Below are 22524 nucleotides of genomic sequence, written 5' to 3' on the forward strand. Positions count from 1 at the left end.
TGTAGTTCTAGCTACTCCGGAGGCTGAGGCGGAAGGATCGCTTGAGTCAGGAGTTTTAGGATGCAGTGAGCAATGATCACACCACTGCACTCTAGCCTGGGTGACAGAGATGACCCCGTCTCAAAAGAAAGATTACAGTCCTCTGTCCTGATAGATATTAGAATGAGAAAGCTGAGAAGGCCTTTCAGAGGATAAGATCTGGAGCAGTGGAGATGGCTGAGGACTGCGGAGTGACTGGGATGTGCAGATGGGTGGATTTTCAGGGACATTTCACTTTTTTACTGGGGTGTGACCCTGTGCCAATGCCTTGGTCTCCCTCAGCATCAGCATCCTCATCTGGAGAGGAGAATGAGGTGAGATCACACACATGACCCTTGTGGCACATAAATAAATGTCTATCAAATCTGAGTCCTCAGTTATAGCTGATAGGATGGACTTAGCAGGGGAAAGGAGTAACAGAAAGAATTCACTTGCAGAGTTGAGGATCTGCCAGGGTTGTCCTTTTGGGCACTTGTTCTGTGTTAAACATCTTTCGGAGTGTCATCTAATTCTCTTAACTTCTTGGATGAAAATTCCATTTGTATTGCAACTGGACTTAAATACAATCAGCGCATATGCATGCACACCCAAATTGGTAGAGCCACGGTGGGGTATGGAGGTGAGAATTAGAGGTAAGTCCATTCCAGCTACCCCATTTTATTGATGGGGAAATGAAGCCTGGAGAAGAGAGGGTTCCAGAGTGCCCCCATAGAAGGATTAGGATTTAGGCTTTGTGATGCCTTTGCGTTGGCTAAGAGAAAGGGAAAAAGGGAGGCAGAATGCTTGGTTCAGATGCATCTTACCCTTTTCTGGCTTTGTAACCTCAGGCAAGTTACTGAACCTCTCCGTGCCTCAGCTTTCTCATCCAATTCATGGAGAATAACAGTGCCAAATTAATGGAATCATTGTAAGTTTAACCCTTGTATTTACATATTCAGAGACAGACACTGCAGATCCATAGGTAAGTACAGAATGCATCTAACAATCGAAGCGTATCAGACTGTATACCAACTATACATCATGGTCATATACGTTTTAGATGAAATGGTTAGGACTGGAGTCCTCGGAGTCAAAGTGGCAAAGGTGCAAGCCCCAGCTGTGTAAACTTGAATAAAGATCTTCCTGTTTCTGACCTACAGTTTCCTCAACTGTGGACTTCCTGATTGGTAGAGTTCCAGCACAGGGCCTTATGGGTTGGCAGTATGTGTTAGACAGCACTTGCTGCACTGACATGACTCAGCAGAGAAGTCATTGCTTGTCATGGCGATTCTGAGGGGGGCACATGCTTCTTTCTTGCATGTAAGGGAGGGGATGGGCAGCTCTGTCACACCAGCACCATTTGTGTTTATTTGTTTGGTTTCAGCATTTTGCATTTTGATTCAACATGGTTTTTAATTGCACAAAACATTACAAGTATTGCTTTATACAGTCATTACTTACTTATATTTATCCTCCCCAACATTCTTTTATCACACTCTTATTTTCATGTTTCTTCCTGGGATTGTTTTCCTCTTGTGTGATGAACACTCTATTTTTTGTCTCTTTCTGTTTCAGTTTGCCTGAAAATATTTTGTCTTCTTCATTTTCAAAGGATAACTTTACTGCCTATATAAGATTCTAGTTGGCAGTTATTTCCTTTTTTGCAACTGAAAGATGTTATTCCATTGTCTTCTGGCTCATATTGTTTCTGTTAAAAAGTAAGTTATCAGTCCTATTGATATTCCTTTGAAGGGAATCTCTCTGTTTATCTTCCTTTTCCCCTCTCCCTCCCTCAAGTTCACAGTTCACTGGCCCTTCTTTCCCTCCCTCCCTCCCTCCCTCTCTTTCTTCCTCCCTCCCTTCCTCCCTTCCTTTCTTTCTCTCTCTGTCTTTAAATAAAAGTAAAGTATAATATACATACAGAAAAGTGCACCTAACCTAAGTGTATAAATAGCTTAATGAACTTTCACAAGCTGAACACACTCATGAAATCAGCAGACCAATAAATATACAGATGGTAACCCATGCCTCAAGACACTCACTTCCAACACCATCATCATAGAGTTGGTTTTTTCTTTTTCTGTACTTTATATACATTGAATCAGGTAGACTCTTGTGTTGGCTTCTTTTGCCACACATTATGTTTGTGAGGTTTCTTCATAAACCTGATGTGTGTAGTTGCTGAGCTGTGTCCTCAGTGCTCTGTAATATTCCATGATGTGAAGGGTCCACAATTGATCCATTTGTCCATTCTACAGTGAATGGGCATTTGGGTATTTCCACCAGAAGCTGTGTTGGTATGAGTACCTTAGTGCATGTCTTGGATAAACACAGCTAGGAGCAGAATTGCTGGTCAAAGTTTATGTGTGTATTCAACCTTTGTAGGTACTGCCAAACAGTGGCATAAATGGGTTATGGTTTCCATCTTCAGTGACTAACAGATCCATCTGTTTCATACCTCCCTGAGACTAGGTAACTTTGTATTTTATATTTAAATCATTCTGGAGGGTGCAGCAACCTTTTTTGAGCTTAGCACAGACACCCTTATTGGACTGGAAACCACAGGTTCACAGGCCATTGCAGACCGGAAACCAGAGATGTGAGGCAGGAAGCAGAGGCAGGAAGAGAGCACCTGACAACTATAGACCTTGAGGCCAGCTAAAGCATTATGATTTCCACTTTACAGATGAAGAAAGAGAGGCCTAGAGAGCTGGAGTGACATGCCCAAGGCCACAGTGTTGCTAGGAGACAGGATCTGGATTAGACTATATTCTTACCAGAAGTAAAGCCCCAGTCATACCTCACTGAACACTCATCTGCCTCTTTGACTTCTGGTGCACACCCTGCTGACTGCTTCTTCTGAACTCCTCTGCCTGTTTTGAAGATCTAGGCTCCTGGTTTTTTTTGAGACAGAGTCTCACTCTGCCACCCAGGCTGGAGTGCAGTGGCTCGATCTTGGCTCACTGCCACCTCTGCTGCCCTGGTTCAAGCCATTCTCCTGCCTCAGCCTCCCAAGTAGCTGAGATTAGAGACTCCTGCCACTGTGCCCTGCTAATTTTTGTATTTTTAGTAGAGACAGTGTTTCACCATCTTGGCCAGGCTGGTCTTGAACTCCTGACCTTCTGATCCACCCACCTCAGCCTCCCAAAGTGCTGGGATTACAGGCGTGAGCCACTGTGCCTGGCTGCTCCTGGCCTCTTTGTACAAAAAAAAAAAAAAAAAAAAAAAAAAAAAAAATCAGTGACAGCAAGTAGGTAAAATGTGGTTGTCTATTTTATTCCTACACTGATTTACATGTGAGAAGACTGAGGCTCAAAGAGGTGAAGTGATTTGTCCATGTTAATGTAGCTAGTGGGTGGCCAAGCAGACTCCAGGCCTATTAAGCTCCCTGCCACCTTGCCTGTTTACCTCAGTGGCTTCCAGGGCAGTTCTGAGAAAAGCAGAAGGCAGATTTCTGTTTTATTTTCTTGGCATGAATTAATGTTTGTCTTGAGCCATAATGTGAGGACTGTTTCCAAATGGGGTATACGTGCATACATACATGTGTTTGTCTATGTGTGTACATGTGTTTGTCTATGTGTGTGCATGTGTGTGTGTAAAGACAGCATTGTTGAAGTGGTCCCAGCATGTCAGACACAACTATTCATCCTTATTTTGATTTCTAAATCTTCACCATAGTAGGTTTTGACTACAGGACTCTGTTCCATGTTTTGCAAATGAACTGGTGATGGATATAAACGAATGTGTGTGTATGGGGTGGGGAGGGGGAGCGGGACGCACACACAAACACTCATGCAGGCTTTACCAATAGCCCTGTCTTGAGCATGAATAGGTTAAGAATAAAAGCATTCATTGCTCAGGGTGCTGCCTGAAATTCTGGAATGTTAGGAAAGATGTTTACAGTTTACTCCTAGGTCCTGGATAGAACCCAGAAATAGGGGCAGGCAAAGGAACCTGGCTTGCAGTGGATGTCTTCCCACTCACCCACCCATCCATCCCCCAAACATTCACTGAGTACTCATATTCACCACACACTGAGCTGGGGGCTGGGGTATGAAGATGAGCCATACATAGTCCTGGTCTTTGCAGAGATTTGGAGCGACGAATATCAAAACATCTGTGTGAGAAGTGCCCTGACTATGTACATGCACAATGGAGACTCCACGAGGACAGGCAGGGGCCTTACCTTTCCGGCTCACTTCTGTGTCTCTCATAGCTGGCATAGTCCTGGAGACACAGAAGGCCCTCATAAATATGCTGTATGGTGAGTGTGAGGGTGGCACTGTGTTGACCTAGGCAGTCAGGGAGTGGAGGGAAGTTAGCTAATACAGAAGCCTATGGGCTAATAAGCTTAGCTAATAAGAAGCTGGGCACCCATTCATTCATCCATCCATCCATTCATTCACTCTTCATACCCTCAGGTGTTAACTGAGCCATTTGCTCTTGTGGTGCTCCTGATCCAGCAGGGAGAATCAGTGAAAACTAAATTGCAACACAACTTGGAAAATGCCGCACCAAGGTCAGTGTGAGATGTGGAACTCCAGAGGAAGCAGGGCCAGAAGTCCAAGGGCGGGTGTGAGGCTCCCCAGAGTGGGTGGCATTTGAGCTGGCCTCTGAGGGCAATGGCAACTTGCAGGTTTTCAAAGGGAGTGGTGTGAAGATGTCAGTGAGACTGGGGCACCGTGGAAAGGGAGCTTCCTGAACCCTGAAGACCCCAAGTTTGGTGAAACTGACAGCACATCCCAACACTGCCATATGTGTGGATGAGCTTTACAGACTGTGAAGCACCCTGTGAATAATCAGTGCAGGCTAAGCAGAGTAATACTAATTTGAATGCCTGTAAATGTTGGCACCACAAGGTGTTGGCTCTGAGAGGAGGCATTACCACTCTTGACACTGCAGCCAGACACAGAGCTTGATGTCAGGCAGTGGGAATGGGGTTGAAGTGCTGGGTAAGAGTGGGCGATTCACTGGATTTCAGTGGGAAGAAGGTGGCATGAGGCAGACCTTGAGGTCTCTTACTGGGTGGCTGTGGGAAGCATGGAGCCATGCCCTGAGAGACAGAGAAGGTGGGAGAAGGCTTATGGTGATGTGTCCTGCCTGCCCTCCCAAGCCCCTCCTGACATGCATGGCAACACTGAAATTAATTTCCCACAAAGTCAGGCTTAATGCTTGTCATCTTTATTTATTTTTTTATTTTTTCTTTGAGACAGAGTCTCGCTCTGTCACCCAGGCTGGGGTGCAATGGCGCAATCTTGGCTCACCTGCAACCTTCGCCTTCCGGGTTCAAGGGATGCTCCTGCCTCAGCCTCCTGAGTAGCTGGGATTACAGGCATGTGCCACCATGCCTGGCTAATTTTTGTAGTTTTAGTAGAGACAGGGTTTTACCATGTTGGTCAGGCTGGTCTCGAACTCCCGACCTCAGGTGATCTGCCCACCTTGGCCTCCCAAAGTGCTGGGGTTACAGGCGTGAGCCACTGTGCCCGGCCCGCTTGTCATCTTTAAAAGGCAAAACATAACTGCGATTAATGTTGCAGGGACTAACTCCAACTTTACTTGGAAGCATCAGCTCCTAATATGTCAGAGTTGACCCTCACAGAGCATCCTAACGAAAGACTATCCAAAAGAGGGCGTCCACGTGTTCGACGTCGGCTCCTGAAGGGCTTGCCCTCGAAGTTGTTTCTGCCACCTCTTTTCCTGTGACAGCAGGCTGGTTACCTCATCTCTCCTTCCATATCTTGATGTGAAAAATGGGGAGGCTCACTCCAGTCTGCAGGTTTGTGGTAAGGATTTGACGAGATGGTGACTGTCATGTGTTTTAATAACATGGTCAGCTCCTCTCGGCTCAGCAAAATATTTCTTCTTCTAATTAATTATTGTGGTGGGTATTAGATTTCTGACCCATCCTTTCCCCCTCCTGAAGAGACCCAGAGGGAAAATAGAGTGGCTTTTCAAAGCTAAGCAGCCTCTTAGTGGAAGAGTAAGGTTTTGGTTTCAGGTCACCCTGTTCCCAGCCCTAAGTTCCTACTTCTCACGTGCCCCCTTGGGTCTCCTTCTTAGCAGCTGCTTCCTTCTTCCAACTCTATCCTTCCTATAAAGGATCAAAGGCTCAAAAGAAGCCCCTGGAGAAGGGAACAGTCTCCAGGTGGCCTTCAGGATTTCTGCAGCGGGTTTCTTTGTGGAATTTCAGAGCAGGAGATGTAAACAGCAACAACACAACCAGCTTGACCAAGAGGCTGTTGAGGCCAGTGCAAGGACTGGTTTCACAAGGTCCTTCTACAAACACTACCAGTCAACAAAAGAAAAAAAAATTTAACTATTTATTTACCCAGTAAAAACAGTCACTTTAAAAAGTCTCCCTCGGCCGGTGCAGAGGCTCTTGCCTGTAATTCCAGCACTTTGGGAGACCAAGGCAGGTGGATCACCTGAGGTCAGGAGTTCGAGACCAGCCTGACCAACATGGTGAAACCCCATCTCTACCAAAAATACAAAAAGTTATCTGGGTGTGGTGATGCACACCTATAATCCCAGCTACTCAGGAGGCTGAGACAGGAGAATTGCTTGAACCTGGGAGGCAGAGGCTGCAGTGAGCCAAGATCATGCCATTGCACTCCAGCCTGGGCTACAGAGCGAGACTTCATCAAAAAAAAAAAAAAAAAAAACCAAAACAAAACAGGTCTCCCTTTATTAACTAACAAACTTAAGTGGTTCCATTCAATTCAGCCAGTACGTTTCACTAGTGTTTTTTGTGCACCTACTATGAGCAGATGATGTGTTGGGCATGTTTACACATTCGTCCTCACTGAGGCCTCACTGCCACCATTTCACCACTGGGGAAGCAGAGGTACAGAGCTGAGCAAGGCCAGAGTGGGAAGCCAGGTCCTCCAACCCTGGGTCTAGCATCCTTTCCACCACAGTAAACTCCCCGGTCACGACAGAACTGACTAATTCATCAGGCCATATTGACTGAATCCCAGCTCAGCAATCTTTTCCATCAATACAGGTCCTCTGCAGTCATTTCCTGATTAACAGTGGATCCATTTAGTTGAATTGTGGTCAGACTGGTTGTGTCTGTGGACATAGAAATACCGATGACCTGATTTCCCCCAGGAGTCTTTCAGCTTCGGGACAGGACATGACAGAAGCTGAGAGTGACAACGTGAGTCCTACTCCCATCTGAGCCTTCAGGGACATACTAAGTGGGCTTCTCTTGGAGGAGAAGAGAGGAAAATGATGACAAGATGAGCCTTTAACAGATGCAAAGTATTGGATAAAGGTTCAGGGAGTTGAGTGGGGCTGAGCAGGATCAAGACCCCTCTTCTGGCATCTTTTAAATGGATAAACTCTGACGTTAGTGGTGGTTTAGTATGTCTAAGGCTTTATTTCCAGGCCTAAGAGTGGGGCTACTAAGAGCAAGCTTTTAGGGATTGTAGTGAGCATTAAAAAGAACACCTCAGATTGGGCATCGTGGCTCACGCCTGTAATCCCAGCACTTTGGGAGGCTGAGGCGGGTGGATCACTTGAGGTCAGGAGTTCGAGACCAGCCTGGCCAACACGGCGAGACTGCGTATTTACTAAAAATACAAACAAACAAACAAAAAAAAAAACAATTAGCTGGGCGTAGTGGTGCACGCCTGTAGTCCCAGCTACTCGGGAGGCTGAGGGCAGGAGAGTTGCTTGAACCTGGGAGGTGGAGGTTGAGGTGAACAGAGATCACGCCATTGTACTCCAGCCTGGATGACAGAGCAAGACTCTGTCTAAAAAAAAAAAAAAAAGGGAACACCTTTGCTGAAAATTGCATTCACATCCAAGTCTCAACCCTCAGACAACAAGCATAGGGCTGGGTACACCCACATTCACCCACATTTGTGGTACAGGGAAGTAGTGAAGACTGTAGCTTCCTGAGCCAGACAGCCTGGGGTCAAGTCTAGACAGTGACCTTGAAGCAGTTGACTCAGTCTAGATTTCAATGTCCTAACCGGAAGATAGGGACTGCATAGGTTATTCTGAGAATTAAATCAATGAAAATCATGGCTCTTAGGCTGACAGTAGAAGCCCGGAAGCAAGTAGAAGGAGGTGCTGGATTAGGTCATCCAGGATTTTAAGATAAAGATCAAATCCTATTCACCAAAACACCAAAGTGATACAGATCTGGCCCAATTCCTACTGCACAGAGTTGCTGCGAAGGCAAGAAATTAGTGCAAAAGAATGCACTTTGCTAACGTAAAATGCTCTACAAATACCGAAATAAGGCCAGAGCTTGTGCTTGTGACCATTTTTATGGAGTTGTTCTTATTATTCTGGAGGGCTGTGTTTCTGGTTCATGTTTTCTGGTTTCCAGGACCGTCCTGGCTTCTAACAGAAACCAAGTTTCCCCCCAGGGCTTGGCCCAGTTTGTGGCATATTGATGAAGTTCCCCAAGGGTTTGCTGAATTTCATGTGTCTGCTGGGTGGGACTAGATTTTCTAGGACTCTGGGCCCTTCACACTCTATGTGGGGTGGAACTCCACTATATTAGCTGCTACTGTTTCTGCTAATGATACACATATGTGCATAGTGCATTGCCAACTTCAGTATTTTGTGAATATTCACTAACATTATTATCTGCCAGCGGGATCCCAAATGTCATCTACCCTTTCTAGGGAAAGAAAATAGATAGTTATCTGCTTGCAATATTCTTCATCTAGCATTTTAAATACACAGCTTGCCATGTTTTTGGAAAGAAATGCAAATGAAACCATCTCCAGGAACAATTTTCTCTCTCTAAATTTCCACATTTGCACGATTTCCTTCAATTAAACCTGAAATCAAATTATGTTCCCCTTGAGTGGTCATTTTCATATTTGCAGGTTTCCTGGGACGGGAGATTAGGAGGCGCAATCGATTCTGTGAGCCCTCTTCTGCCTCCAGAGACTCTCTTGAACGCCAGCACAGTTCCGTCAGGGGCCTGGAGCAAAGCGTAGCTGCACACTTGGTCCCTCTCCTTCCTGTGTCTCCTCCTGGCAACCCTGACCCAGACGCAGTCTCTTTCTTTAAATATTGTAGCCCAAACAGCGGCTTGCTCCTAGAATGCACTGTGTCTTTAATCTCTCTGTCCTTGTTCCCTGCCATTCCCTGTATCAAGGCCACTCTCTCCTCACCTGTCCGTTCACGCTCCTCTTGGACCCTGAGCAAGGCACCTGTGTCTCATTTCCCCAGGATCCATCCTCGGGTCTCTGATCAGAGAATCTTAATTTTCCCCTGGGTGCCACCTTTCCCACACTTTCTAAGGTGCCACATTCTCTGGCCCTGCCTTCCCACCCTCGTTTGACATGCTCTTCTCCCTGTCACTCGCTTGGGTCAAGCTAGGGGACTCTTTGCTGCTCCTGAAAACTGTCAGGCCCTTGCTCTCTCAGGACCTTAAAAATGGATCTTCCCGGCCAGGCGCCGTGGCTTACGCCTGTAATCTCAGCACCTTGGGAGGCTGAGGTGGGTGGATCACCTGAGGTCAGGAGTTTGAGACCAGCCTGGCCAACATGGTGAAATCCTGTCTCTACTAAAAATATAAAAATTAGCCGGGCATGGTGGTGGGCGCCTATAGTCCCAGCTACTTGGGAGGCTGAGGCAGGAGAATTGCTTGAACCTGGGAGGTGGAGGTTGTGGTGAGCTGAGATGGCGCCACTGCACTCCAGGCTTGGCCACAAGAGCAAAACTCCATCTAAAAAATAAAATCTTCCCCCCCTCTGTTAAATTTTCTCTTATCCCAGGCAGTCACTTGGCTCAGGCCTCAGCCCCTTCAGCTTGTATATGAATGGTGTCTCCTCAGTGAGACCCTCAACTCCCCTTGTTAATACAGCAGCCTAAGCCCCTCTCCCAGCACTGCACCCCCATTGCTTGGTTTATTTCCCCGAGTGCTTGCGCTTCCTGCATCTGCCTCACTATGTCTTTTACTCGTTTGTAAGCTCCCTGAGGGCAGGGAATTCTGTTCTTTCTGTCCTGGTGCCCCCTCTTCTCTCACGGCAGTGGTTGGCTCACAATAATCCTTAATGAATGTTTGGGAATAAATGTCACTAGCAAAGGTTGGCAAAACCTCTTCCTTATTCCTCTGACTGTAAGGATGGGCACATGGCCCTGGCCTACCCCAGGCAACACCTCCACCCCTGCATGAAAGGAAAATATCTTGGGCCCCCAAAATCACTAAGGAAAACTCAAGCTGGAAACTGCTTAGGGCAAACCTGCCTCCCATTCTGTTCAAAGTCACTCCTCTGCTCAATGAGATAGATGCACATCAGATTTGCCTCCTTTGGAAAGGCTAATCAGAAGCTCAAAGAATGTAACAGTTTGTGTCTCACCTATCTGTGACCTGGAAGCTCCCTCCCGCTGTGAGTCTTCCTGCTTTCCTTTCAAGTTGTCCCACCTTTCCAGACTGAACCAATGTACTTCTTACATGTACAGATTGATGTCTCCTGTCTCCCTAAGATGTATAAAACCAAGCTGTGCCCTGACCACCTTGGGTACATGTCACCAGGACTTCCTGAGGCTGTGTCACGGGTGCGTCCTCAGCCTTGGCAAAAATAAACTTTTTAAATTAACTGAGACCTGTCTCAGATTTTCTGGGTTCACACCTGCTAGCAGCAGGGATTGGCCCAGGGAGACACAACACCTAAGCCAGGGCTGGGCGTGGTGGCTCACACCTGTAATCCCAGCACTTTGGGAGGCCGAGGTGGGCGGATCATGAGGTCAGGAGATCGAGACCATCCTGGCTAACACGATGAAACCCCGTCTCTACTAAAAACAGAAAAAAAATTAGCCGGGCGTGGTGGCGGGCGCCTGTAGTCCCAGCTACTCGGGAGGCTGAGGCAGGAGAATGGCGTGAACCCGAGAGGCAGAGCTTGCAGTGAGCTGAGATCGTGCCACTGCACTCCAGCCTGGGCGACAGAGCCAGACTACGTCTCAAAAAAAAAAATAAATAAATAAATAAATAAAATAAATAAATAAATAAAAATTAAAAAATTAAAAAAACAAGACTTAAGCCAGGTCGAAGACAGTCGGCCCAGGACTACTCCTGGAGCTACTGGGAAATACGCTCTTTTCTTCTCTGGAGTTGCTGGAGGCTCTGGGGGCTGCTTGACCACTACTTAGGGAAATGTGCCCAAGGCTGAAGCTTGCTGAGAGCGAAAGCCAAGCCAGGAGGTGGAGAGAGAGCTGCCATGGGGCCTGCGAACAGGCCTTTCCTTCGGCCAGGTTCCCTGGGTCTATCCATGCCTGAGGCTGTACCTCTGGACTTGTTTACTTGGGCCAGTAAATTCTCTTTTTTCATTTAAGCCAAGTTGAGTCCGGATAAGTCCCTGGCAACAGAAAGGGTCTTGAGTAGGCCGGGCCCGGTGGCTCACGCCCGTTATCCCAGCACTTTGGGAGGCGGAGGCGGGCGGATCACGAGGTCAGGAGATCGAGACCATCCTGGCTAACACAGTGAAACCCTGTCTCTACTAAAAATACAAAAAAAAAATTAGCTGGGCGGGGTGGCGGGCGCCTGTAGTCCCAGCTATTTGGGAGGCTGAGGCAGGAGAATGGCTTGAACCCAGGAGGCAGAGCCTGCAGTGAGCCGAGATAGCACCACTACGCTCTAGCCTGGGCAACAGAGCGAGACTCTGTCTCACAAAAAAAAAAAAAAAAAGAAAGGGTCTTGAGTAGTTTCAGGTAAAATGCTTCCTCCCTGGGGGAAGCTCTTCTCTCTTCCTGGAAAATGAGGCATTCATTCTTCATCTTCTTTGCCTTCCCGCTGTGTATCTCTCCTTGAGGGCTCTCATCATTGTGTTGTAGTTTATAATTGGCTCATAGTGTTGCAGGTTATGATTGGCCTATCTGATTCCCCACTGGCTGGGGTGTTCCTTGAGGGCTGGAACCATATGGGAGTCATTTCTAGACGTTCCATGCCTGAGACAGTCAAGCTCATAGAGGAAGCCCAATAAATATTTGTTGAACAAACAGTTGAGTGAATGAAATCGACTTGTTCCATTCCTCGGGCCAAGCTTTTTTCAGGTGTTCATCCATTTTCAAACATATCCGACCCAAACACCTTCTTGGTGATGAGCTTCAGACTCCTCCAATCTTGATGTGTTCCCAAGTGTATGGCCTCTTAAAGAGCTGATCAGAGCCAGCTGAGATAGCTGCTTAATTCTCTACCAGATGCCAACCCATGTCCTATAGAAAAGTGGCATTTCACACAGATTAAGTTCAGCAAACTGAGCCCTGCAGTAAGTTAGAAATTTCTTTTGATTAAAAAATACCTTTTATTACAAACACATAGAGGCCAGGAATGAGTTTACATTTTTAATAAGCTGTTCCATGTTCTGAATCTGATTTCATTTCTCAAGTGAAAGGAAAACTGGGGATTGGGAAATAATCTACTAATATTTGTCCACGTGGCCAGAGGGGAGTAGGTGGGAGTGAGAGTGGGTAATGTTTGGTGGTTCGACAGGTACGTCATGCCCCTAAATCATAGACCAGTGAACCAGCAGCGGGAAGGGGGTTGCTGTCTTATTTTGAACAATGGAGCAATGGGCAGCTTCTGGACTGGAAGCTGCCTGTGCCTTCTCCATTCTCCCACCCACCATCCATTTTTCTTTAGTCACTAGAGTGCTTTGTGCAAATTCTGAACTTCATCACTTAATAATTCCCTGGTCCCACAGGCGATCCAGCCCTATGTGTTTAATGTGGCCTGTATGGCCCTGACCACCTCTCCAGCCTCATGTTGCGCATCCTCTCCAGGTGCCGGCCTTGTGCCTGAGCATCCCCTGCTCCCTTCCACCTTAGGGTCTTAGCTCCATTTGAAGATTTTCTCACTCCATTGGCTAACACCTGTTCATCTTTGGATTTCCTCTCAAATGTCTCTTTTGCAGAGAACGCTTCTGTCCTAGAATCATGAAACAGTTATCTTTCCATAGCATTTGTAGTTACTACAGCTGCTCATATACATTTGTGTGTACAGCTGGTTGATTGTTATCAATCTCCCTCACTATGGGGATAGGGGGAGTATCTGTTGAATTATTGTCGTTGCTGTTTCTCTGCTGTGTCTGTCCCAGTGTTTATCACAGAACATGACACGCAATAGGTCCTGCCAAGTATTTGCCATGTGATGAGTGGATGCAGCATGGAGCTCTGGGTCTGGGGCAGGGGTGGCCCACACCTGGATGGATAATCGTCTGTGGGTCCCCTCTGCTGGTGCACAGCGGCACAGGGATGGGATGAGCTGATGATGGTGAGGAAAACTCCCTCAATTGTTGACAAATACACAGACAATGAGGGCGAGAGTAGGGATAGGGCTGAGGTGGGGGTATCAAGCTGATTTTCACTTTTTTTTTCTGTCCTGTTCTTTCCCTTTTTTTTTTTTTTATTTTTTATTTTTGAGGCAGATTGTCACTCTGTTGTTCAGGCTGCAGTGCAGTGGCACAATCTTGGCTCACTGCAACTTCAGACTCCCCGGGTTCCAGCGAGCTACTACTTCAGCCACCTGAGTAGCTGGGATTATAGGCACCCACCACCATGCCTGGCTATTTTTTTTTTTTTTTTTCGGAGTCTTGCTGTGTCTCCCAGACTGGAGTGCAGTGGCGTGATCTCGGCTCACTGCAGCCTCCGCCTCTCAAGTTCCAGCAATTCTCCTGCCTCAGTCTCCCGGGTAACTGGGATTACAGGCCTGTGCCCCCAAGCCTGGCTAATTTTTGTATTTTTAGTAGAGACAGGATTTTACTATGTTGGCCAGGCTAGTCTTGAACTACTGACCTCAGATGATCTGCCTGCCTAGGTCTCCCAAAGTGCTAGGATTACAAGCATGAGCCACCGCGACCAGCCTGATTTTTATATTTTTAGTAGAGATGGGGGTTTCATCATGTTGGCCAGGCTGGGTCTTGAACTCCTGACCTCAAGTGATCCGCCAGCCTTGGCCTCCCAAAGTGCTGGGATAACAGGTGTGAGCCACCATGCTTGGCCAATTTTCGCCTTTGTTTTTCTTTTTTTTTTTTTGGTGGCGGGGAGGGTGGAGTTTCATTCTTGTTGCCCAGGCTGGAGTGCAATGGCTCGATCTTGGCTCCCTGCAACCTCCATCTCCCGGGTTCAAGGGATTCTCCTGCCTCAGCCTACCAAGTAGCTGGGATTACAGGTGTGCACCACCACGCCTGGCTGATTTGTGTATTTAATTTGTGTATTTTTAGTAGAAACGGTTTCACCATGTTGGCCAGGCTGGTCTCACACTCCTGACCTCAGGTGATCCACCTGTCTTGGCCTCCCAAAGTGCTGGGATTACAGGTGTGAGCCACTGCACCCGACCGATTTTCACCTTTCTTAAGAACCCACATTCCAGAACCCGCTACATTACTGTGAGGAATCACACATGCACATAACTTAGAGTCAAATCTTTTTTTTTTTTTTTTTTTTTTTTTTTTTTGAGACAGAGTTTCCCTCTTGTCCCCCAGGCTGGAGTGCAATGGCATGAACTCTGCTCACTGCAACTTCCGCCTCCCGGGTTCAAGCAATTCTCCTGTCTCAGTCTCCCGAGTGGCTGGGATTACAGACGCCTGACACCACGCCAGCTAATTTTTGTATTTTTTAGTAGAGACGGGTTTCACCATGTTGGCCAGGCTGGTCCTGAACTCCTGACCTCAGGTGATCCACCCGCCTAGGCCTCCCAACATGCTGAGGTTACAGGCGGGAGCCACAGCGCCCAGCGGAGTCAAATCATTTGTATCCACTCACTCTAAATATATAGGTAGAAATAATGCATATATGCATGCTTCTATAATTTATTTCTACTAACTAGACATGGACAGTATTTGTGTCTGTTGAAAATAGGTAAATTATTTGTTTTCTTAAATTATAGATGGCATATTTATGACAAGCACATATAAATTGTGAGTGCACGTTATAAATATATAATCCTGTTTGCAGACATTTATGGGCTGTATGCTGTGTGCCAAGCTTTGTGCTGAGCACTTTACAGTCATTATTTCATTTTATCTTCATTGCTGTCCCGTGGAGAAGATAAAATGCACTGGCTTTCAACTTTGTCTTTTTAAAATAGAACCTATTTTAAAAATAAAATACAGCACAGAAACTTCAACATACAGAAGAGACAGAAGCTTTGCAGCATCCTGGAGATGCTCTTAGCATTTCTGCCTCCATCTCTACCCTACCCTCCAAGGCAAAGAGGCAGAGGCAAGAGGACTGGATTCCCAGGCTAAGATGCTCACCCCTTCCCAGCTGTGTAACCTGGGGCAAGTTGCTTAAATCTCTGAGCCCCAGTTTCCTTACCTCTAAAAATCCCCAAACATTAATTATGAGAATACAATGAGATAATATATTAAAAATAAGAAAAACATTATAACTCAGTGACTGGCACATAGTGGGTACAAAATACCTGTTATCTGAATTTCCTTCTGCCTTAGGTTGGCTTCCCCAGAAGCAGATCCTGAAATAATGAATGTGAAAGTGGTGCATTAGGAAGTGTGCACCTGAAAACACTGGTATGGTTGTGGGGCAGTGGGCTTGTGTAGGGGAGGAGACCAAGCAAGGCTGTGATGTCAAGCAAAGGCCCGTGGAGGTTGACTTTGGCTCAGCTCCACAGAGGAGCTCGGGAAACGGTGTAGGTCATACTTCAGAGCTGCCCTAGGCAGGGGCCAGGGAGCTGCAGCATTGATAACCTGTACCCATCAACTGAAGGCTGTTCCCAGGGACTCTGCCCATTGCACTCACCCCCAGAGTGGGTTCCAGCTGCCGCAGGGCAGCCGTTTATCAAAGTGAGGGAGCAATGTGGGTTCTGTCGGGAGTTAAATGCACTAGGAGCCGCATGCCTTGGATGGTCAGAGTTCCCTGGGTGAGGTGGGCAGGGTTCTGGCTAATGACCCCCCACAGAGTCCTAATATGTGACGGTCTGCAGAAGGCTCTGGAACCATTTAGAAGAAGGGCTTTCTTCATCATCTCTGCCTTTACTGGACCAAGTCCAAGTGCCAAGTACAATCGGAGCCCTCCTTACTGTGGATTCGCCCCTTGGTGTCTGGCAGCTCCTTCTCATTGGAGGCTTGCCTGGTAACACAGTGAAAGACCCAGTATCTCTGGGTACCAGGGTGCCTCTGCATAATGCACCAGTCCTAGGGCACTGGAGATACATCTGTGCTTTTTGCTGTAGATTAGAATCAGGAGGGTGCATTTCTCCAAAGGTACCTGGAGGACAGTGACCAGACACACTCCAGGACTGTGCACATGGAGACAGCCCTTTCCCGAGGGCTCACTTCATGCCTTTTCCTTGGATATCACTCAGTCGTCTCATTTCACACTAACTCCAGGAGGCATTTTGCTGTTTTCATTCCCATTTTCCAGATGGAGATACTGAGGCTCTGAGAGACTCTGCAACTTTAAGGTCTTGGAGTTAGTTACTACCAGAACAAGAATTTCAGCCCCAACCTTTCAGACTTCCCCTCACCACTCTGCCCTTCAATTAACCTCAGAGACTTGGGAGCCAGGAGGAAGATTCTGACATTGCTAATTAGAGAGATACTACAGGGATTATAACAAATCTGGAGAATGAACTCTAAGATCACCAGGTGGTGCCTTAGTCCAGCTGCCCAAATATGGAAGAGAATGAGGCTTCAAGGAAGGATGGTCCCTTCTGTCTATGGAATTAACCTATGTTAATTTATTTCCTACTAAATTTCAAGCTGCAGTGTAGAAGCTTTAATTAACACTCAGAACCAAGGATGGGTCCTGTGGGACTGTCCCGAGAATGTGTGCACACAAGCTCATCTCTAAATTCATCCCTAATACTAATTAGCCCCACAAGTTCTCCAAGGGCCTTGTCTGCTAATTTGGAACCTGGTGATGAGCTCTATCTCTGCCTAGCCTTGGAGATCAAGGACACAAATCTCTTTATCTCCATTATCAATGTCATGCCAATGGCCCAGGAGGACTATGGAATCATTAATGACTCCTCATTGGTTGGCACAGCAACTTGAAGCCCTTCACAAAGTGACTGCCTGGTTTGCTCCTCAACATCCAACTGTGATATAATGGGGTTAGTTCAGTGGACAACACTGCTGCAGTCTGGTGAGGACATTGGCCTCACCCCCTACCATGCTGACCTCGGATGGAAATGTACATTCTCGAGGCTTTGAACACAAAGATGAACACAAGAACACTTCAGAGGAGCATGGGGCTGGCAGTTGGAAAGCCCAAGACCTCTTCCCAGCAGCACCAGTTTTTTCCCGTGGAGTTCGTCATTACTTCTCTGTATCCCAGTTGCCTTAGCTGTAAAAGGGGGCTGTAATTCTTACAAAACCCTTGTCCCAGGATGGTCATGAGAATTCCATGAGTTAAAGCATCTGCAACGCGTAGAAAAGTGCCAGACACATTGTAAGCATAAAAAATAAAAATAAAAAATAATAAAGTTATGCTGCTATAAAGACACATGCACATGTATGTTTATTGCGGCATTATTCACAATAGCAAAGACTTGGAACCAACCCAAATGTCCAACAATCATAGACTGGATTAAGAAAATGTGGCACATATACACCATGGAATACTATGCAGCCATAAAAAATGATGAGTTCACGTCCTTTGTAGGGACATGGATGAAATTGGAAATCATCATTCTCAGTAAACTATCGCAAGAACAAAAAACCAAACACTGCATATTCTCACTCATAGGTGGGAATTGAACAATGAGAACACATGGACACAGGAAGGGGAACATCACACTTCGGGGACTGTTGTGGGGTGGGGGGAGGGGGGAGGGATAGCATTGGGAGATATACCTAATGCTAGATGACGAGTTGGTGGGTGCAGCACACCAGCACGGCACATGTATACATATGTAACTTACCTGCACATTGCGCACATGTACCATAGAGCCTAAAGTATAATAATAATAATAATAATAATAATAATAATAAAAAGAAAAAAAAAAGAAAGGCCTGAGAAAGAACAGAGTCAAATAAAATACATATTAATAGTTTCCAAAAATAAAAAAATAAAAAAATAAAGTTAACCCTTGATGTTATGATTCTCCCATCTCGGCCTCTGAGTTCCCTCCCAACTAGGCTTCCTGCAGGGACAACGACCAATGTTTGTGCACCAGGACATGCCATGTCAAGGCTCCCAGACCACAGGGACCACTGCTTCAGAGGTCTGCTCTATCATCTCTTGCCACCTGCCTCTCAAACTACATTGTGATATCTTTCAAAAATCAATCTAATAATGCCACTCTCATTACTTGGAAGTTTATCCCAGGTCCCAATCTACTTATAAGACCCAGCCTAGCCTAACTTGTGACTGCCTCTCACCTCATTTGTCTCTTTTTTTTTTTTTTTTTTTGGAGATGGAGTCTTGCTCTGTCACCCAGGCTGGAGTACAATGGTGCAATCTGGGCTCACTGCAACCTCAACCTCCTGGGTTCAAGAAATTCTCCTGCTTCAGCCTCTGGAGTAGCTGAGATTACAGGCGCTCACCACCATACCCGGCTAATGTTTTTGTATTTTTAGTAGAGACGGGGTTTTGCCAGTTTGGCCAGTCTGGCCTCGATCTCCTGACCTCAGGTGATCTGCCTGCCTCTGCTTCCGAAAGTGCTGGGATTACAGGCGTGAGCCACCATGCCCAGCCCTCTCACCTCATTTCTGACTGCACTCTGCTCGGCTCATGCTTCTGTTGCGGCACTGTGCTCCTTGCTGTTCTAGGAGCTGCGAGCACGCCTCTGCCTCAGGGTCTTGCCTCTGCCTTCCCCTCCTCCTGGAACCTTCTCACAGTTATAGTGTTGCTCATTCAGTTCTTTCATCTCTCAGTTTAAAGCTGACTTCATTTGAGAGGCCACCTGAAATATATTCACAAGAAAGGACAGGATGAACAGGAGGTTCAAAGTCATGGCTTAAAATAGCAGTTGAAGGGCTGGGTACGGTGGCTCAGCCTGTAATTGCAGCAATTTAGGAGGCCAAGGCAGGTGGATCACGAGGTCAAGAGATCGAGACCATGTTGGCTAGCATGGTGAATCCCTGTCTCTACTAAAAATACAAAAGATAAGCCGAGTGTGGTGGCACGCAACTGTAGTCCCAGCTACTCGGGAGGCTGAGGCAGGAGAATCGCTTGAACCCCAGAGGCGGAGGTTGCAGTGAGCCGAGATTGTGCCACTGAACTCCATCCTGGGTGACAGAGGGAGACATTGTCTCAAAAAAACCCCCCAAAACAAAACAAAACAAAACAAAACAAACAGTTGAAGAACAAGGACAGTTTAGCCCAGGGAAGAGGCACCTGGTGGTTGGGGGACAGGACTGAGTTGGAATTATCATGCCTCTTAGGGGCTATCGTGGAAAGACAGCAGGCTTGCTTTGTGAGGAAATTTGGGGAGAACAAGGATGAAGAGCTAGACACCACAGGGAGATAGCCACATCTTTAAAGTAACACTGGGAGAGAATACTCTCCCCATTAGACCTGTCCAGAGCTGGGTTGAGCAGCCTCAGGATACTTGAAAGTGGAGGCTGAAGAACCACCGGGCAAGATAATCCAGCTATTCCAGTTGGAGGATGGAGTGTTTATAAGTGGATGTAGGTACTGAATTTGGTAAAATTCCAAACTGGAGCTTCTAGGCTTCTTCACTGTTTTCCTAGGCATTTTGTCTCCAGAAGACCTCAGCGAGACTGTCAATGACCCCAGGAGGGGGCAAGTTTCTTGGCCAGGATCAGACCTTTGAACTTCACGTGCTACTGAGACTGGGGAAGCGAGTACAGCCTCCTTTATTCTCTAAGACAATGGTCCTTCTACACTTATTAAAAGGAATCAAAATATTTTGTTTCAGGGTTTCTCAAACATTTCAAAGATAAGAAAACCTGTGATGTAGGGCACTGCACTGCCCCAGTCTCTCTTCCATGACCTCCCACGGCATTTTGCTTCGAGGTCTATCTCAGGAATTGATACAATGTACTGTAAGGATGTATTTGACCCCTCAAAAAATGAGTCAATGAGTTTTTTTTTTATTTTTTAATTTTTTTAATTTTTTCTTTTTTTTTGAGTTGGAGTCTCACTCTGTCGCCTAGGCTGTAGTTCAGTGGTGTGATCTCGGCTCACTGCAACCTCAGCCTCCTGGTTTCAAGTGATTCTCCTGCCTCAGCCTCCTGAGTAGCTGGGATTACAGGTACATGCCACCACACCCGGCTAATTTTTTGTATTTTTAGTAGAGATGGGGTTTAACCACATTGGCCAGGCTGGTCTCAAACTCCTGACCTCAGGTGATCCACCCACCTCGGCCTTCCAAAGTGCAGGTGTTGGGATTACAGGCATGAACCATCGTGCCCAGCCCCCTAAATGAGTTTTTTTATGTGTAGAGTTTATGTCTTATTTATTTCTGTATCCCCAGTTGAGTTCAATGTGTGTGTGTGTGTGTGTGTGTGTGTATGTGTGTGTGTGTGTGTGTGAGAGAGAGAGAGAGAAAGAGAGAGAGAAAAAGAGAGAGTTAGGGGGTGAGGGGGTGGTTTATTCAATCTGTGTGCAGATTGCATAAGCCAGATGACATTTGAATGATAATCAAGATGCAACTTTTCAACCTTAGGCAGTTTTGGTTCCTGTCCTCTGACTGTGGATGAAAACGATAGGCTAATAATATCTTTTTTAGTCACAGGAAAATTAGCAGACATTCCCTGCATTGCTTTAGGTTTTCACTTCGAAATTTGAGACTTCGAAATGTGAGAGTTGTGTTAATTCCAGTCCCACATATACACTAGAACTCTCAGCTGCCTTGGTGCTAAATCTCTTTTCTCATAGCTTGGGTTGGCTTTGGGGTGCAGCCTGCAGTGGCAAATGGGGGTGTGGCTGGCTTCTGCTTCTGTTCCGTCCTTTGCCTGGTCTGCTCTTTTCTTTCTCTATGACTGGTTCTGATGTGCCATAGAAAATGCAAACAGACCTACCGAAAAAGTCTCCCTAGAGCCGTCCTAGTTATAAACCAGCTTTGTCCACTTTGGGCCTGGCTGTTGCTCCAAAAAAAGAGCTCTTCCTCCTGTTGGCTCTGGACGGCCCTTTAGGGCCTCCCTGCATCCCCCCTGACCCAGGGAGGTGGCCTCCTGAATCCCCTTCTTCGGCCACCAGGTGCTCACCTGCAGCTTCTTGTTCCCCCTCTTCCTACCCTCCACTGAGAAGGATCTGAGGCTGTTCTAAGCTGCCTGCCATAGCCCACGTTTTGCAGAGTCACCGTCTGACCACAGCGTGCACTTACACCCCTGCCCGTCTATAAGCGAACATACTCCAATGAAGCAGTGCACTCATGGCCCCCAGGGCAGCTGCTCATCTTCTTTAATCACTTAGGCAGAAGTCAGACCTAGTTTATCCTGTTCCAGAAGGTACAATAGAATAGGTCCTTGCAAGCCCCGTTGAAGCCCCTCTTTCTGGAGCTGGGGTGGAAGGTAGCATCCTGTCCAGATGAAGGGATAGGGGCTCTTGCCTTATGGACTCACATCACTCTCTCCAGAGGTTTCTCCACCACTCTCTTTTTAGTTTCTTTCTCACCTTGATGTTTCCCACTGAGGGATCCAAAGAGCAGTAGAACAGGCTTTCCTTCATTCTTTTTGTAAATTTTGCAGCTGCCTGTGTTGGTGTGGGCTTTTCCCCACATCCCCTTTGGGATTCTGTTGGCCTAGTCCAGGCATGGTGTTTAAATTGAGGCAGGAAGAGTACCACTGGAACATCCTGTTGCTTGTATGATCCACCATGTGTCAGGTTCTGGGGAGTGAACAGGGCTGAAAAGGGGAATGAGGCCAGGCTTGTGCTCTAGAGGAGTGCTTAATCTGGTGGGTGGAGGGAGGGAGAGGAACAGAGAGAGACAGAGACAGAGTGCTTCCGTCAGCCCGTATTTACTGAGTGCCTACAGACGTCAGGTATGATGCTAGGTTCTCAACATGCATAGGTGAAGAAAATGGGCATGGTCCCTGGCATTAAATATAACATTGTAAGGTCCAGAGGGCATGCAAGGGAGAGCAGTAAAGCTGAGGGCAGAGAGGTGAGGGGACTGGGGAGCAGAGCACTTATGTTCTTGTGGGTGATTGTCAAGGACTTTGGCTTTAACCGTGATAGGGAGCCATTGGAGGGTTGAAAGGTGTATCATGATCTGATCTATGTTTCAGAAGGGTCATTGTGGCTGCTCTGCCCTTATAGGGGCACAGGGCAGAAGCAGTGAGACCAGTTTGGGGGCTAATGGAGCAACGCTGTTGAGCAATGTGTGAGTGATAGGAATGATGAGAAGTGGTCAGCTACGGGGTTTATTTGAAAGTACAGCCAACATTTACTAATGGATTCCATGTAAAGGGTGACTTCAGGTATTTGGACCAAGCTCCAAAAGAATGAAATTACCATTAACTAGGATGAAGACAATTGTGGGAGGAAGAAGTTGGAAGAAGGGTGGGAAATCAGAAATTTTTGGACAGGTAAAGTTTGAGATGCTTTTTACGCAATCCAGTGGAGATATTTGTGTGCAAGAGAGATATCAGACCTCTCCACAATAAA

At 46.7% G+C, this 22524-nt stretch overlaps 1 long non-coding RNA gene across 1 annotated transcript; it reads left to right on the plus strand.

Annotated features, from left to right (window-relative positions):
• Positions 1–4445: 4445 nt before the first annotated feature.
• On the plus strand, positions 4446–17444 carry LOC129043055 (uncharacterized). Its single transcript, XR_008504278.2, has 3 exons — positions 4446–4537; positions 7022–7177; positions 15438–17444. It is a non-coding gene; the product is annotated as an uncharacterized LOC129043055 (long non-coding RNA).
• Positions 17445–22524: the final 5080 nt, after the last annotated feature.

The sequence above is a fragment of the Pongo pygmaeus genome, chromosome 7 (assembly GCF_028885625.2).
Source record: "Pongo pygmaeus isolate AG05252 chromosome 7, NHGRI_mPonPyg2-v2.0_pri, whole genome shotgun sequence".
In the NCBI taxonomy this organism is placed as follows: domain Eukaryota; kingdom Metazoa; phylum Chordata; class Mammalia; order Primates; family Hominidae; genus Pongo; species Pongo pygmaeus.